Source organism: Cervus canadensis, chromosome 7, assembly GCF_019320065.1.
Source record: "Cervus canadensis isolate Bull #8, Minnesota chromosome 7, ASM1932006v1, whole genome shotgun sequence".
NCBI classification, from domain to species: domain Eukaryota; kingdom Metazoa; phylum Chordata; class Mammalia; order Artiodactyla; family Cervidae; genus Cervus; species Cervus canadensis.
The window spans coordinates 20,414,774-20,429,662 of NC_057392.1; the positions used below are offsets into that span (position 1 = coordinate 20,414,774).

A 14,889-nucleotide genomic window follows, 5' to 3' on the forward strand; every position below is an offset into this window, starting at 1 on the left:
ATTCGTTGGCCTCAAAGCCAGATGCCCAGTCCTGGTCCTAAGACTTCAGGAACCATGAGGTTCCTTCACAGCTGTCCCTCTGGGTCTTCACTGCTTGACCGGTGATTGCTATTTCCCTTGTTTGCTGTGTAGGTAAGAGGAAGCCTAGAGACTAAACTGTCTGCAGTCACCCCTAGGGAACCATAACAACCTGCAGGGCCTTGTATCCGTCTGTCCACCCACCGCTGCCCCCATGATTATGGGAATCATCAAGGTGCCACTATGCCCATGTTTACCTAGGTCCTGTTTCCCCATCCATGGGGTTACCTTGAATCTATGACAAACCCGATCCCAGCCTCTGAAGATCTGTTTCCTGGGTCCCTCCTTGTGCTAACTACCTTATTGGTCAGGATTTGGGGGCTCTTTGTAAAGGTGTGAGCAGGGTACAGGGAAGCCTCAGAGATGGAAGTCTGGAGGTCATCATGGTGGAGCCGTTCCCACCGGACCATGGGGTCGGGGGGTGACTGATTACCAGGAAACTGGAAGAAACCCACAAACAGCAGGCCACCATGAGAAGAGAGGTGACCTCCTGTCGAGGCAGACACTGGCCAGAGGCTGTCTCCCTCTTCTCCAAGCTTCTGCCAGGGCTCCCCGTTGGTTGAACCCAACCAGAAGCCAGAAGAGAGGCCTAGTGGTGCGTCCACGTGGGTCAGCCCCAGGACAGGCGAAGAGAAGAGTGGAGGGGCCCTGCAGGGGTGGACCCCATAGCACATAGCTGCAGCCTGCTTCAGCCCTACAGGCTCGTGTAATGCCCTCCATCATCACCAGACTGGTCCCTGTGCTGGAAGGCCTGGCCCCACCTGCTCAGGGCTGGCCCCTCTTCATTCGGGCCCAGGTCAGAGCCACCTCCTCAGGTGCCTTTCTAAGTCTCTAAGATCCCAGTGGACCCTACTCCCTAAAAGGTAAGCCACTTGCAGGCAGGAATTGTGTGCTCCCAACACCAGGAGTAGTGTCTGTCACAAAACAAGTACTCAATGAATGTGTGTCTACCTGCCTGCTAGACTTGTGAGTGAATGACATTTGCCCAGCCCAAACCAAACATCTTTCTGTATTAATTCATCCATGTGTCCATCCAATCAGCCATCCACCATATATACATGCATCTAAGCATCCATGCATATAGGCAGGCACTAATCCATCCATCCATCCATAAATACATACATCTAAACATGCATGTATCCATCCATCCGTATATACATACATCTAAGCTTCCACTCATCTATCCCATCAGCCATTCACCATATATACATACATCAAAGCATCCATTCATCCATTATCTACCATCCATCCACATATACGTTCATCTAAGCATTCATTCATGCACGCATCCATGCATGCATCCATCTGTATATATGCATATATATATATATAAGCTCCCACACAACCATTCAGTCATCCATCTATCCATCCATGTACATATGCATCCGTGCATGCATGCATGTATCCATCCCTCATTCACACACCTATCCATACATATATCCAACCATCCATCCATGCACCCATCCATCCCCTCCATGCACTCATCCAAACAACTGTGATTCACACATATATCCAAGCATCCATCTGCCCATTCATCCATTTAAGACATATTCTCCTATCCCTTTCAGCACCAATCTCTTTCCACCCAGTGCCTGTGGCTTAGGACAGTTACCTCATCTTAAACTCCACCCACCTCCCGCCCTCGGTTTCTTTTCCCAGAGATTATGTTTGGAAACACACACAGCGACCCTGAGATGTAAATGCCATGGACGGAGGGAGCGCTGCTTGCTATAAGGTCACCATAGCTCACCTCCTCGCTAACGAGGAGGAACGCTCACACAGATGGAGGGTCCAAGAGGGACAAGGGGTGGGCAGGGAACACTGACTGACTGCAGCCATTTTCTTATTTGCTCCCCACTTAAAGCAAAGAATGGACCGCGGAGAACCCTGGATTTGTTTACTCAAAGGCAGTGCTTTTCCTTTCTCTGTGAGGCAGCTGAACACATGTAACAATGATTCATTAAAGTTCTGTCACAGAACATCAGATTAGTCGTGGGAGAGGTTTACATGGACTTGGATAACTACATAGTTATTCTACACAGTGATAAACCCTCAACCTGACTAACTCCTCCACAAGGCAAATGCAACAAACATGGCTTAGCTGAGGAGCCCAAGGAGGTCTACCTTTTCCATTTTTCTGCCATTTTGTGCACCATTTTCTGTTCTCTTTTTAAAGCTAGAGAGTGGGTGGAAGGCCAATGTGGAAAGGAAAACCTACTGACAAACAAGGAGGATAATAGCATTTGAGAAGCTCCTGGTCTGGAGTCTTTTTTTTTTTTTTTTTACCACGAACACAATTACATCAAACCCACCTGCCTGAGAACAGCATCTCTTCAGGGAATCCATCCGGACTGCAGCATTAGAAAAATGATTATTTCTAGAAAATTGAAAGACAGTGTGTTTTCATTGGCTACTATGAAAAGGTTTTCATGGAATTGGCCTTGGAGACTGTTTGGTGTCTTGTGGGGAGGGTTAGATGAACCAGCACGCACCTGAGAGGGATTTGTATGGACTTTGCACCGGTGGCTGGAATAGGATTTTACGGAGCATGTGCACACACACACAGGCACACACGCACACACTCGAGGAAAGCTGCCTCTGACAGCCCACACCTCTTCCCACAACCATCAAGCACTGAGCTCCATGACCTCACTGGCAAAGTCTGAGGAGAAGCTACGTCTCAGAGATGGAGAGAGGACATTGAGGACACGTGACATTGAGGTGATGCAAGGTCCCGGCTACATCTGGGTTGGGGTGGGGGGACACAGAAGATGGAATCTTCTTCATTTTCTTGGCAACCTACAAGTGTCCACAGAAAACCCATCCTATAGGGGTCAGGTTATAGGGGACTTCTTGTGTCCACTGCCAGTGTTGAACTACTGCAAAAAATTTGTTTTAATAAATTTTAATTTTAGAACAGTTTTAAATTGACAGAATTACTTCAAGTTAATACAGAAATTCCCATATACCCGACATCTGGTTCTCCCTTTTTTTTTTTTTTTTTGACCATGCTACATGGCTTGCAGGATCTTAGCCCCCCAACCAGGGATCAAACCCATGGCCCCTACAGTGGAAGCGTAGAGTCTTAACCACTGGACCCCCAGGGAAGACCTGAGGGTTAAGCTATTTTTGAGCAAAATATTCAAGCCAGCTCTGCTGATCCACAAAACACAGACACAGTGGCTCCTGGCTGTGGCGTGGGATGACCAACGACAGCAGGCAGCCTGCCCCAAACTCAGATTCCCTCCAGGGAGGGCCAGGTGACAGGAGGACTTCAACCCCGGCTACCAGGAGCCCCCAGGGCAGTTTCAGGCTGAACACATAAAAAGCCACTGGTCCCATCAGCTGGAGTCCTGAGGGCCCTGCCCACACTACCCGGGTCTGGCTCGGGGACTTTTCAAAGGGAGGTCGCTTTGGATGAAGATCAAGACCAGGGCTACCTTGCAACATTTTTCAGTCACCATTTCAACCTCAGGCTTCTCATCAGGAGATTCAGTGCTTAGTTTGAAATTAACTCCTTCCTCTTCTAGCATGTGGACAGTCTTTCTTAAATTTATTTTTATGTATTGAAGCATGGTTGATTCACAACGTCATGTTAGTTTCAAGCTTACAGCACAGTGATTCACTTATAGGTATACATAAATCTATTGTTTTTCAGAACCTTTTCCCTTACAGGTTTTTACAAAGCATTGACTATAGTTCCATATGCTATACAGTAGTCCTTTTTTTTTTTTCTGAAACTCTTTAATCCTTATACATCCTCCCTGGTTTAAGATGGTCTCTGGCTGGTCTGATATAGGTCTCTTCCTGCATCTTTATTTACTCTCTCCAGCCTTGGATGGTTTGCCAAGCTGTCCATGCCTCCTGCCTCCGCACGCAACGTCTCATCAAAACTTCCTTCTTATCATCTCGCTCTTTCGGCAGCCACCGCATTCTGCTCAGGCAGGAGGAAGAAATGAGCATCTGTCCAGGCCCCTTATCGAGCTCTCTGCAGAGAAGCAGCTCCATCGTCTCCGAATCCACAGCAGGCGATAAACTCCTCCAACACTGCTGGGCCTCAGCCTCCAGGTTGGGGACCCTGGATTGCTCGGCAGCCGCAGTCCTGGAGTGGGCGGCTCATAGAGTCTACTGGTTGCCCAGCCAAACTGCCCAGCTGGAAGTGCCCTCTGGCCCTTCCTCACTGCTGCATCCAGATGGCCAGGCCCTGAGAGCCCACCCCCCACCCTGACCGGCCCTCCAAACATGGTACACATGGATACTGGGATGGAGCAAGCAGTGGGTGGTGGGTAGAGGCTTTCTCACCGGGGGAGTAAGGGGTAACAGACAAGCAAGAGGAGGGGCAGGAAGGGTCCGAGTGGAAAGGACCAGAGCTGGAGATACAAACATCGTCACATGTGCCTTCACATGGATACCAAGGTTGTACGCGATATTTATACATACCTGTACATACATGATTAGACAGCATCACCTTCTCAGTGGATGCGAATCCGAGCAAACTGGGAAACAGCGGAGGACAGTGGAGCCTGGTGTGCTACGGTCCATGGTGTCACAAAGAGTCGGACTCAGTTTAGTAACTGAACAACAACATATAGGAGTCAGTATATCACATGTACTTCCTCACTTGGTCAGCTTCGAGGAGGGCCTAGAAGCCACGCCCCCACTAGCAATGAGCACACTCAGTACCAGAGGAAGGTTCTTTTTTTTTTTTTTTTTCAGAGGAAGGTTCTTAATACCAATTCTCCTGTAAAAGGAACCAGGGTCCCTAGGAGAGATGGCTGACTAGGACCAGGGTGAGAAATGCACAAAGTGAGCTGGAGCATCTTCCAGCCTCAGAAAGTAAAGAAGTGCTTAAAAGAAAGAAAGAAAAGCACCTCGAGGAGCATGAAACTCACTGAAGGAGCTCTCAATGGCGAAAGTGGGAACACTTAGAGAAAAATAAAAAAAGGGGGGGGACTATTGGAATATAACCCAAAGAATAAAATAAATATCCATGAGTCCGTACAGGTATAAATAAATGGCTGAATGAACACACACCCAGGATAAGAAGATTTCCCTGCAGCAAAATTCAGAAGGATTTGTGCGGATCCTCTGCCCTGGAGGAAGGAGCCCACCTCCCCTCTCCTCAGGGGTGGGGGTGCACGACCATGTCCTCCAGAAGACGACAGTGTGGGGAGGAGGAAACAGAGTAACTTCCCAGGTAGTGCAGCGAATCTGCCTGCCATTGCAGGAGGCACAAGAGACATAGGTTTGATCCCTGGGTCAGGAAGATCCCCTGGAAGAGGAAACGGCAGCCCACTCCAGTATTCTTGCTTGGAGAATCCCCACGGACAGAGGAGCCCGGCGGGCTACAGTCCATGGGGTCACAAAGAGTCAGACATGACTGATCACACATGCATACACACACATATGCGTACACTCAGGGGAGCACCACAGACCAACCTCCACCAGGGTCATGATCAATACCAGCAGTGACGCACTCAGCGGACGCACAGATGCCCGGTGGGAGGTGATGCACATGGCCCTTCACCTCTGCGGTCTCCCTCCCGGAATGCACGCCCAGTCCAGTTATGAGAAACACATCACACAGACCCCAAGCGGGGGACATCCTGCAAAAGAGCTGACCAGCCCTCCTCGAAACTCCCAAGGGCATCAAAACCCGGGGAAGTCTGAGAAGCTGTCACAGCAAAAGGATCCCCAGGAGACAGGATGACCAGCGTTATGTGGTTTCCTGGTTGGGATCTTCAAACGGAAAAAAAGAAAACATGAAAATCTGAACAAAGTATGATCCGTTGGTAAGAATATGTATCAGTACCTATTGGTGGGGATGTCAACAGGCACAGTCACTATGGAAAACCGTGTGGCGGTTCCTCAAAAAACTAAAGCTAGAACTGCCTTGTGCTGTGCTAGCCACTTCAGTCATGTTTGACTCTTTGCAACCCTATGAACAATAGCCCACCAGGCTCCTCTGTCCATGGGATTCTCCAGGCAAGAATACTGGAGTGGGTTGTCATGCCCTCCTCCAAGGGTTCTTCTCAACCCAGGGATCAAACCTCATGTCTTATATCTCCTGTATTGGCAGGCAAGTTCTTTACCACTAGCGCCACCTGGGTAGCCCCAGAACTACCATATGACCCAGCAATCCCACTCCTGGGCATATACCCAGACAAAACTACAATTTGAAAAGATATATACATCCCTATGTTCATTGCAGCACTATTTACAATAGTCAAGACATGGAAGCAACTTAGATGTCCATCGGCAGAAGAACAAGTAAGGACTTGGTACATGTGTACAATGGAATAATTACTCAGCCATAAAAAAAGAATGAAGTAATGTCATTTGCAGCAACACGGGTAGATCTAGAGATTGTCATACTAAGCAAAGTAAGTCAGGAAGAAAAAGACAGATACTATATGATATCACTTATACATGGAATCTAAAATACAACACAAATGAATAGTTCTATGAAATACAGAGTCACAGACATAGTGAGTAAATATACATGTAGTTGCCAAGGGTAGAGGGGAGGAAAGGATTGTGAGTTTGGGGTTAGCAGAAGCAAACTATTATACATAGGATGCATAAGCAACCAGATCCTACTGTATAGCCCAGGGAAGTGTATTCAAAATCCTGTGATAAACCATAATGGAAAAGAATAGGAAAAAGAATGTATATATATGGATAATTGAGTCACTTTGCTGCATATCGGACATTAAACACAACATTGTAAATGAACTATACTTCAATAAAATTTTTTTAAAAAGAAGAATGTGTTCACATCTGTTCATTAATTGTGATAAGTGTAGCCCACTAATGTAGGATGTTGATCACAGGGGAAATCAGTGCCGGGTCCATGAGAACTCTGTGTACTATGCTTGTCATCTCTCTGTAAATTTAAAACAGATCTAAAGCAAAATTTTATTTAAGAACATATAATGAGCATATTAAGCCTATGACTCATAGATGTTGTGAGGCGAGCAGGGCACCGCAGTCAGAGCACCCGGCTCCTGCTGAAATGACTCATGATGGACCCAGGGTGGCCCCGTGGACTTCTCTTTCCAGCTCATTTCCCACCAAGTTCTCATTCTACGTGGGTGACAGGACTGGTAGGATGTGAGTTCTGGACTGCCAGGCAACCACAACACCAGCCACATGAGTAAACCCCACTGGGGAAGGGGGATGGCAGAGACAGACAGACAGACATGGATGGAGACCCTGGATCCACTGGTGCTGCTAACACCGTGACAACTCCCGGAAGTTTTGTTTATGATTAAAGCATCACCTTTGCTTATATTCATTTGAGTTGAGATTCTGTCACTTTCAAATGAAGCATCTAATGAGCCCTGGACGGAACCCATATTTTGCTGGTCTTATGTTCTAGAAAGAAAAGAAATTTGGGGAACCATGTCTTTGCTGTTGTTCAGTCGTTCAGTCATGTCTGACTCTGCAACCCCATGGACTGTGGCACACCAGGCTTCCCTGTCCTTCACCATCTCCCAGAGCTTGCTCACACTCATGTCCATCAAGTCAGTGATGCCATCCAACCATCTCATCCTCTGTCGTCCCCTTCTCCTCCTGCCTTCAATCTTTCCCAGCATCAGGGTCTTTACTAAGGAGTTGACTCTTAGCATCAGGTGGCCAAAGTATTGGAGCTTCAGCTTTGCCATCAGTCCTTGCAATGAACATTCAGGACTGATTTCCTTTAGGATGGACTGGTTGGATCTCCTTGCAGCCCAAGGGACTCTCAAGAGTCTTCTCCAACACCACAGTTCAAAAGCATCAGTTCTTCGGCACTCAGCCTTCTTTATAGTCGAATTCTCGCATCCATACCTGACTACTGGGAAAACTATCGCTTTGAGTATACGGACCTTTGTCAGCAACCATGTCTTATGTGATCAAAAATTAACATTTTTATGGGACGCCTCACAGATGAAAAGCTCAAATCTATTTTCTTCTGAAGCAGCAAAGTTCCCGTATGCAATGGCTCAGCACCTGTGTTCTCTCACCCTGTTTGGGATGTGGTGGGCACCAGCTTGCCTAAGATGAAGACAATTTGAAATTTTGCTGGCAGGCTGTTAGGCTCACTTCTACCTTTGTGCTTAAAAGAAGGAGGGGGCGGCAAATTTATGTTGAAAGAGCAACAGCTGTGACACCCTGGGTGTGTTTCATCACCCCAGTGCAGAGCTACTGCTACAAATGTCGCGTGAATGTGGACAGCTGGTCACCAGGGAGATAGCCTTGAAGCGGGTGGGTGGCTCTGGGCACACAGTGTTCCACACGTGCTCTGGCTGATGGTCAGCAGGACTGATCCTTGCTGGAAGGCAGGAAGGAGAGATGCAGCGGGGACCAGGTGACTCCCATGAGAGATGGATGCTGGCCCGGACCCCCAGCCCCACAGCTGGATGCTGTGACCATCTCAGGGAGGAAAAACATTGCCAACCACCCCAACACAGGAGCGGAAATTTTCTTGAAAGTATTCAATGCTCTGAAGGGACTTTCAGCAGTTCTTAAATCTACACTCCCAAAGGGGAAAAAAAAGAAAAAAGTGACAACTGCCATAGCAACAGTGATCTAGTGCTTGTTTTACAGAAAGCAGAACAGAGAGGTAGGAAGAAGGCGGCGTGGATGAAGTCATGCTACGGCGGGCTGAGGGCTTCTCATGTATTACACCACTGATCCTTGCAAATGCCCTACACGCCCATTTCACCGAGAAGAAAACTACGGCTCAGGAAGGCTGAGTAATCTATCCAAGGTTGCCCAGAAAGAAAGAGCCGGGCTCTAACCCCAAATGACCACATCCAGCTGACCCCGCCTTCTCACACACATGTCTCCTGCATCCGAGCCAGCTCAGGTCCCTTCACAGCTATCTATCCTCCCATGGCTCTGGTTGCACCTAGACTAAACCCCAAACTCTGCAAGGTCAGCCTGTTCTGATCTCCGGCGGTCCTTCTGTCCCTGCTCCACCAACTCCCCCCACAGCCCTGGCTGCCTCCAGCCTTTCCTCCCTCCTCCTGTACAGTCCCCCTTCGAACCAGTCTTCTCCTTCATGTGATTTATGTCTCTGCTGAAAGGTCATCTCCTCCATGGTGCCTTCCCTGCTCACAACATCTAAACTATCAGCCTAAGGAATCCTCTATCCTCCTTCTTGGTTTTATTTTTTCCCTTTATAGGTCTTATCTTTGTCCATAATATATTCATTGTTCATTTATTGTCTACCTCCCCACCAGAATATAAGTCCCAGGTACGTGTTTGTTGTCTGTCCTCCCACTAGAATAAAGGTCCCAGATTGATAGAATTTTGCCTGCCTTATACACTGATAGAGCTTTTTGCAAATGTCTACTAGAGATGGCACTTATCATGTTGTTTGTATGTCCAGGGTAGGGATGAGGGGAGATGTGTACTAGCTCTTGCTTACAAATCTTCCTCCTCTGCCTGTCTGTGAGTTTGTCAGAGAGCAGGGCCCAGCCACACATATCTTTGCCCCGATCCCTGTTGCTGGCTCCCAGATCCTCACTCATGGCCGAGTGCTTCAGCCTGATCTGTGCTCAGTGAGCATTTGTTTGCAACTATAAATTTGGGTCAAGTTCAGAGGTAGGGAGAGCTGACAGGTCCTGCCCGTCCACCTGCTTCAAGGTTGGCCTTCACAGAGTTCTGATCAGAAACAGGCCATTGCAGTTTTAAAACACTGGCAAATTCTTTTTTCTTGGCAGTTTCTTTTCAAAGATCCAGCTTCTATAGTTTAAAAAAGCGTTTTCCCTCATATAAGGGTGTCATGGTGGTACGAACAGGCTCACCCTGAGGGCCAGGGCACTGGGGTTCTGGGTCTGAATCCACAGCCTTTCCCCGAGGCAGGAGGCAGGGTAGGAGCACAAGAGGTGAAGCCCCGGGTTAGATGGCGTTTACAGAACTAAATCAAAAGAGATCAGAGTATAAGAGGGGTGGAGTCATAGAGCTATGGGCTGAAGGATACACAGACAGGGAACCCCTTTGGAGGGGACATGGCTGACAGCTGGTCTCCCAGAAGCCGCCGTCAGGAAGATGCTCAGAGGATCATCCACATGGCATAACTCTCAGACCCAAAATATTTAAACGAGAAAATGCCAGTCACGGCTCAACTGCTAAGAAAGAAAAACTAACAACAACAACAGGAATTCTCTCCTGTTAAGGTCTCTCTCTTCCATTCTGTAACTTGCCAAATCTAACCTCTCTCACATGCTAGAGGAGGGGCACTCTTGGTCTGTTCGCTGGCTTCAGCAGGAAGCAACAGAAGAAATGGGCCGATGATGCCCTGCCCTCTCCCTTAGGGAAAGACAGAGGCCCCTCCCTTGGACCTTGGTAAACCCTTGAGGCTTGGGACACTGGGGAGGGAGAAGGACACTCTCGGGACACAGGACGGGGACTTCCTGCCGATTGGACAGGTGGCTGCTTAGGAAATTAGTCACAGATTTACAAGAGGCATGGCCCCCATCCAACTCTGAGTTTACAGAAGAGTTTCTTCCCCTGTAGGATACACTAGCTCTGGCCCCTAAACTAGCATTTGGAGTAATTTTAAAGCTTTCCCAGGCATTGTGGAAGCCACCCAAAATAAATGGGACAGTGTCCTCCTTGCCAAGAGCTTGCAGTGAAGTCGGAACACTGGGATCTACATATGTTTGCTGCTACAGATAACCATGTACAGGTCTGCATACGAATTAGGCTGTTGTGTCCTATTTCTGGAACTGAGGTCATCAGTTTGCAGTGGAATCCACTCACAAAGGCAGACTTACTACTGAGTCAAGCCAAGCCAGGAGATCATTTGAATGCGTGAATCAGCTCCGTATGGACTTAGGTTCCGAAAGTTGCCAGGGCAGTCACCTTGAGACCCCTGGATGAGAACTGACTCTGATACCCACCCGGAGGCCCACACAAAAAGAAACCAACTTGTCAGGCTGGTGTCTGGCGGGCAGCCATGCCCATTCACAAAGAACTGGGGTGATGAGAGAATGAGATTCTCGCAGGAGTGAGGTGGGGAGCAGCCTCTCCAAGTGGCAGGTCTTAGCATTGTCACGGGTGAAAGTGAAAGTCGCTCAGTTGTTTCCAACTTTTTGCAACCCCATGGACTATACAGTTCATGGGATTCTCCAGGCCAGAACACTGGAGTGGGTAGTCTTTACCTTCTCCAGGGGATCTTCCTGACCCAGCAATCAAACCGGGGTCTGCTGCATTGCAGGCAGATTCTTTCCCAGCCAAGCTACATGGGAAGCCCCATCATCGCAGGTGGCTGGAACTAAAGCACGCAAACCCCCACCTCACCCCACATCATCCTGCTCAGAGCATCCTCAGCTCTGATGACATCACTCTGTTCCTCTCTCAGTTGGGGCCTGTGCACCAGGACGAGCTCTGAGCACAAGGAACGTGTGGTCCACAGAGAGTCAGGGTCCTGGCGCAGCAAAAGGGCGTGAGTCCCCCAGGGCATGTGTCAGTCACTCCCCAGTACCAGTTCCTGAGAGCCCCTACCAGGGGAGTGACCTTGAGGGGCCAGCCCAGGTCACTCAAAACCTTGCAAGTGTAACATCAATTAGAGGACTGGAAGTTTGACAGCAGTCACGGTCCTGCGGGAGAGACAGGTTAGAGGTGGCAAGAGGTCTGTCCCCTTGAGAGGTGACAGGAAGGGCCCAGCCTCAGGGCCCTGGCCCCAGAGGCTGCTCCTGTTCCTGGGGTGGGTCTGGCCTCCAGCGCTGAGCCAGGTCCCCAGGGCTGCAGAGCCGACTGCTGGGGTCACCCCCTGCCCACATGGGCTGGATGGGGCTCCAGCTTCCAGAGGCAGCTGCTTGGGGCAGAGACCTCCTGGGGTCAGCCCGAGGCAGCCCTTTCCTCCTCAGGAAAACCATTTCAGGGCAGGGAATGCACTGTTGGCTCTTAGTACCTCTTTTCATGCTAATTAAGCCAAGGTCAAAATTTCAACACAGGCCGCCAGCTTTTTAAAGAAGAATGGGACTGCCAGGTCACAGAAAGGCATTCAGCCCCTGAAGACTGTTCAATATCCACTCGGCTCCAGGGACAGGGACACCCTGCTGAAGGTTCCCACAATCCCCTCTTTCCCCCAAAAGGGCATCATTTAGTGGGCAGACGGCAGCAGAAACAGGGCATGGGGGACCGAGGGTTATAACAGTGCTGCTCCTCCTCAGGGAACAACAAGAGACAGCCCCAGGCTCTGACGATGGGCCAGACCTGGGAGGATTCGCCAGGCCTGGGCTAGCAGTTGCTCTTGCATTATCATACGCTCTCATCCATCTTCAGAATGCCTGGGACCAGGGTTGTCACTCTTTTTGATCAACAAGGAGGCAGGCTCGGGAGGACATGCAAATCACCCAGGTCTGCAATGGCAGGGATCACAGAGGATCCGGGGGTTCAGGGACCCTGGTGAGGGGCTCCCCACCCCTGGTCCAGAGATCCAGAGGTTCTGGAAGAAGGTGTAGGTGACACCTAAATGGATGGTAAGTAAGAGCCGATCTGGGGAGGACAGAGGGAGGGACATTCTTGGCTGAAAAGAGGAGCGAAGTCACAGACATGACAGCGGAGTGTCTGGTGTCTTTGGGGGATGTGGGTGGAGAAGGGCAGGACAGACGGTAGATATGCCACACTGGAGGTGGTGGGAAGTCCCCAAGGAGGCCAGCCGGGGAACTGATGGGGGCAGGCGGGCCCGATAGAAAGATCCAGAAGCCCACACTCAGGAAGGATGGGGGAGAGGGGAGGCAGGGGACCAAGTAGGAGGCGACTAAAATGGACAAGAGAGGACGGAAGAACACCCTGACCCACCAAGGCAGTCACTGTCCATAAAAGGTGGCAGGGGAGGCCAGCTGAGGACCCGGCTCTGGACCAGGGAGGCCCTGGAGAGCAGGGTGACTCCACCACCAAGTAAGCAGACCTGAGTGTCTATCTGGGCCCTGAGGGCTCCCAGCACCACACCCATGAGGAAGACCCATTCCTCCCCATCCAGCCACTTCTACGAAAGCAGGAGGACGCTGCCCCTTGCACACGACTTACCCTTTAACTCTTCCTCTGTTCCCCATTTTATGGCAAAAATACCATCACAGCATTTGAAAAACGCTTAAAAAAAGCTTAGAACCCTACCACCCTAAGCAAACTATTTCACAATCTCTTCCTGAATCTGTTCAACCCTCTGCTAGGTTTCACAGAGCTTAATGTGGCATGTAAACCCCGCAGAGCAGGAGCTGGTTCTGTCCACAGCCAGGCCTGCGGTGCCAGGCATGGGGTGCCTGCCGACAAACACGTCGGGCCTGGAATGAAGGGCAAGTGTGTCCTGACCCGCTGCCTCTGCAGATCCTGCTCTGACACTGGCGGGGCCGTAACTTCCCTCGGCCTCTACAAACTCGTCATCACTGTTGGCCTTGATAGTCCCTCTGGCAAATGTGCCACAATTTAATTAGCTGTCCCGATCTTTGGAAATTCAGGTCACATCTTTATTTCTTTTTTTAATCTTTCTATTATAATAGATACCTCCTTTCTAAGCCGACAAGAAATCCAGAAAGCTGGCGGGAAAAGCAGAAGAGTTTTGATTACTTAAACGTGTAAAGCCATATTAGGAAGATATTGTGAATGAAGAGAAAAGCTTGTAGAAATTATCTGTAAAATATACGATAGTCAAAGGGTTACTATCCTTTGTATATAAGGAGCCAGTGGAAATCGATGATGAGGAAAATCTCAGTGCCCAGCTCGTAGGCAACAAGATGACAGGTAAGAGCAGGTGAGGGCGCCTGTGTCTCCATAACCCCCTGGGATGACCACTGCGAAGGGGTGGATCTCCACCTTCTGACCTTGTGGGACTGCGCCTTCTCTCCTGTGTCACTTGAAATATTTACAACTAGTAATCATTCTGCAATTAACAAAGCCATAAAAAGAAGTAAGTCGATGTGTGCATAAATCAAATATTGTACCACTAAAATTGACACTGCCCATGCCGGAAAGCTTGAGACAGGCTAAAGGGCTTCTCCTTTCTCTCACTCTAGGTGGCTCCTGGCAGATGTCTTTCCCAGAACATGAGAGCAGTTATGGAGGCGGGGGGGGGGGGGGGGGCATTTGTTATACAGGCAGAAAGCAGGCTGATTCCTCCAAGGAGCAAAACTTTCAGAATGTAAAGCATCCTGTCTGTGTGTCTGTGTGTCTGTGTGTGTGCATGTCTGTGTGTGTGTGTGTGCTCACTCAGTTGTGTCCGACTCTTTGTGATCCCCTGGACTGTTGCCCGCCAAGCTCCTCTGTCATGGAATTCTCTAGGCAAGATTACTGGAGTGGGTTGCCATTTCCTTCTCCAGGGGATCTTCCCCACCCAGGGACTGAAACCAAGTCTCCTTCATCTCCTGCATTGGGAGGCAGATTCTTTACCACGGCGCCACCTGGGAAGTAAAGCATCTTACCCCTGACCCGTTGGTTGATGTTAGTCCTCTCCCGTAGTGCTTCCAGACCCCCTTTAACATGCTCCAATCCCTTGAACAAGGCCTGCTCGGTGCCTTGTATGCAGTAAGCACTAATGCATGTTGCTTGTTTGACAAATTCACTCTGTGGTCCCCACACGCCCGGGTCAGAAGAATCGGCACAGGAAGTGGTTGGATTATTTTCAGAATAGTCATTAAAAACACCAGTTAGAGCCAAGAGCGAACAGGCAGAGGCTGCCCTTGATGCTTGTTCCAGCAGCAGCCTGCTGACCCACTGGCCCACCCAGTCCAGGGCCACTGCTTGATCTGGCCTGGCCTCGCTAGACGGACGCCTCCTCCCGCTGACAGCTACCCTCTGTGGACTTTTCCTGAGGACTCC

The 14,889-nt window shown here is 49.6% G+C and overlaps 1 long non-coding RNA gene across 1 annotated transcript; it reads right to left on the reverse strand.

Moving 5' to 3' along the window:
- Positions 1 to 3,063: 3,063 nt before the first annotated feature.
- LOC122445382 lies at positions 3,064 to 14,611 on the reverse strand. Its single transcript, XR_006270522.1, has 3 exons — positions 14,493 to 14,611; positions 4,519 to 4,652; positions 3,064 to 4,012 (listed from the first exon to the last, which is right to left on the reverse strand). It is a non-coding gene; the product is annotated as an uncharacterized LOC122445382 (long non-coding RNA).
- Between the last annotated feature and the right edge of the window lie 278 nt (positions 14,612 to 14,889).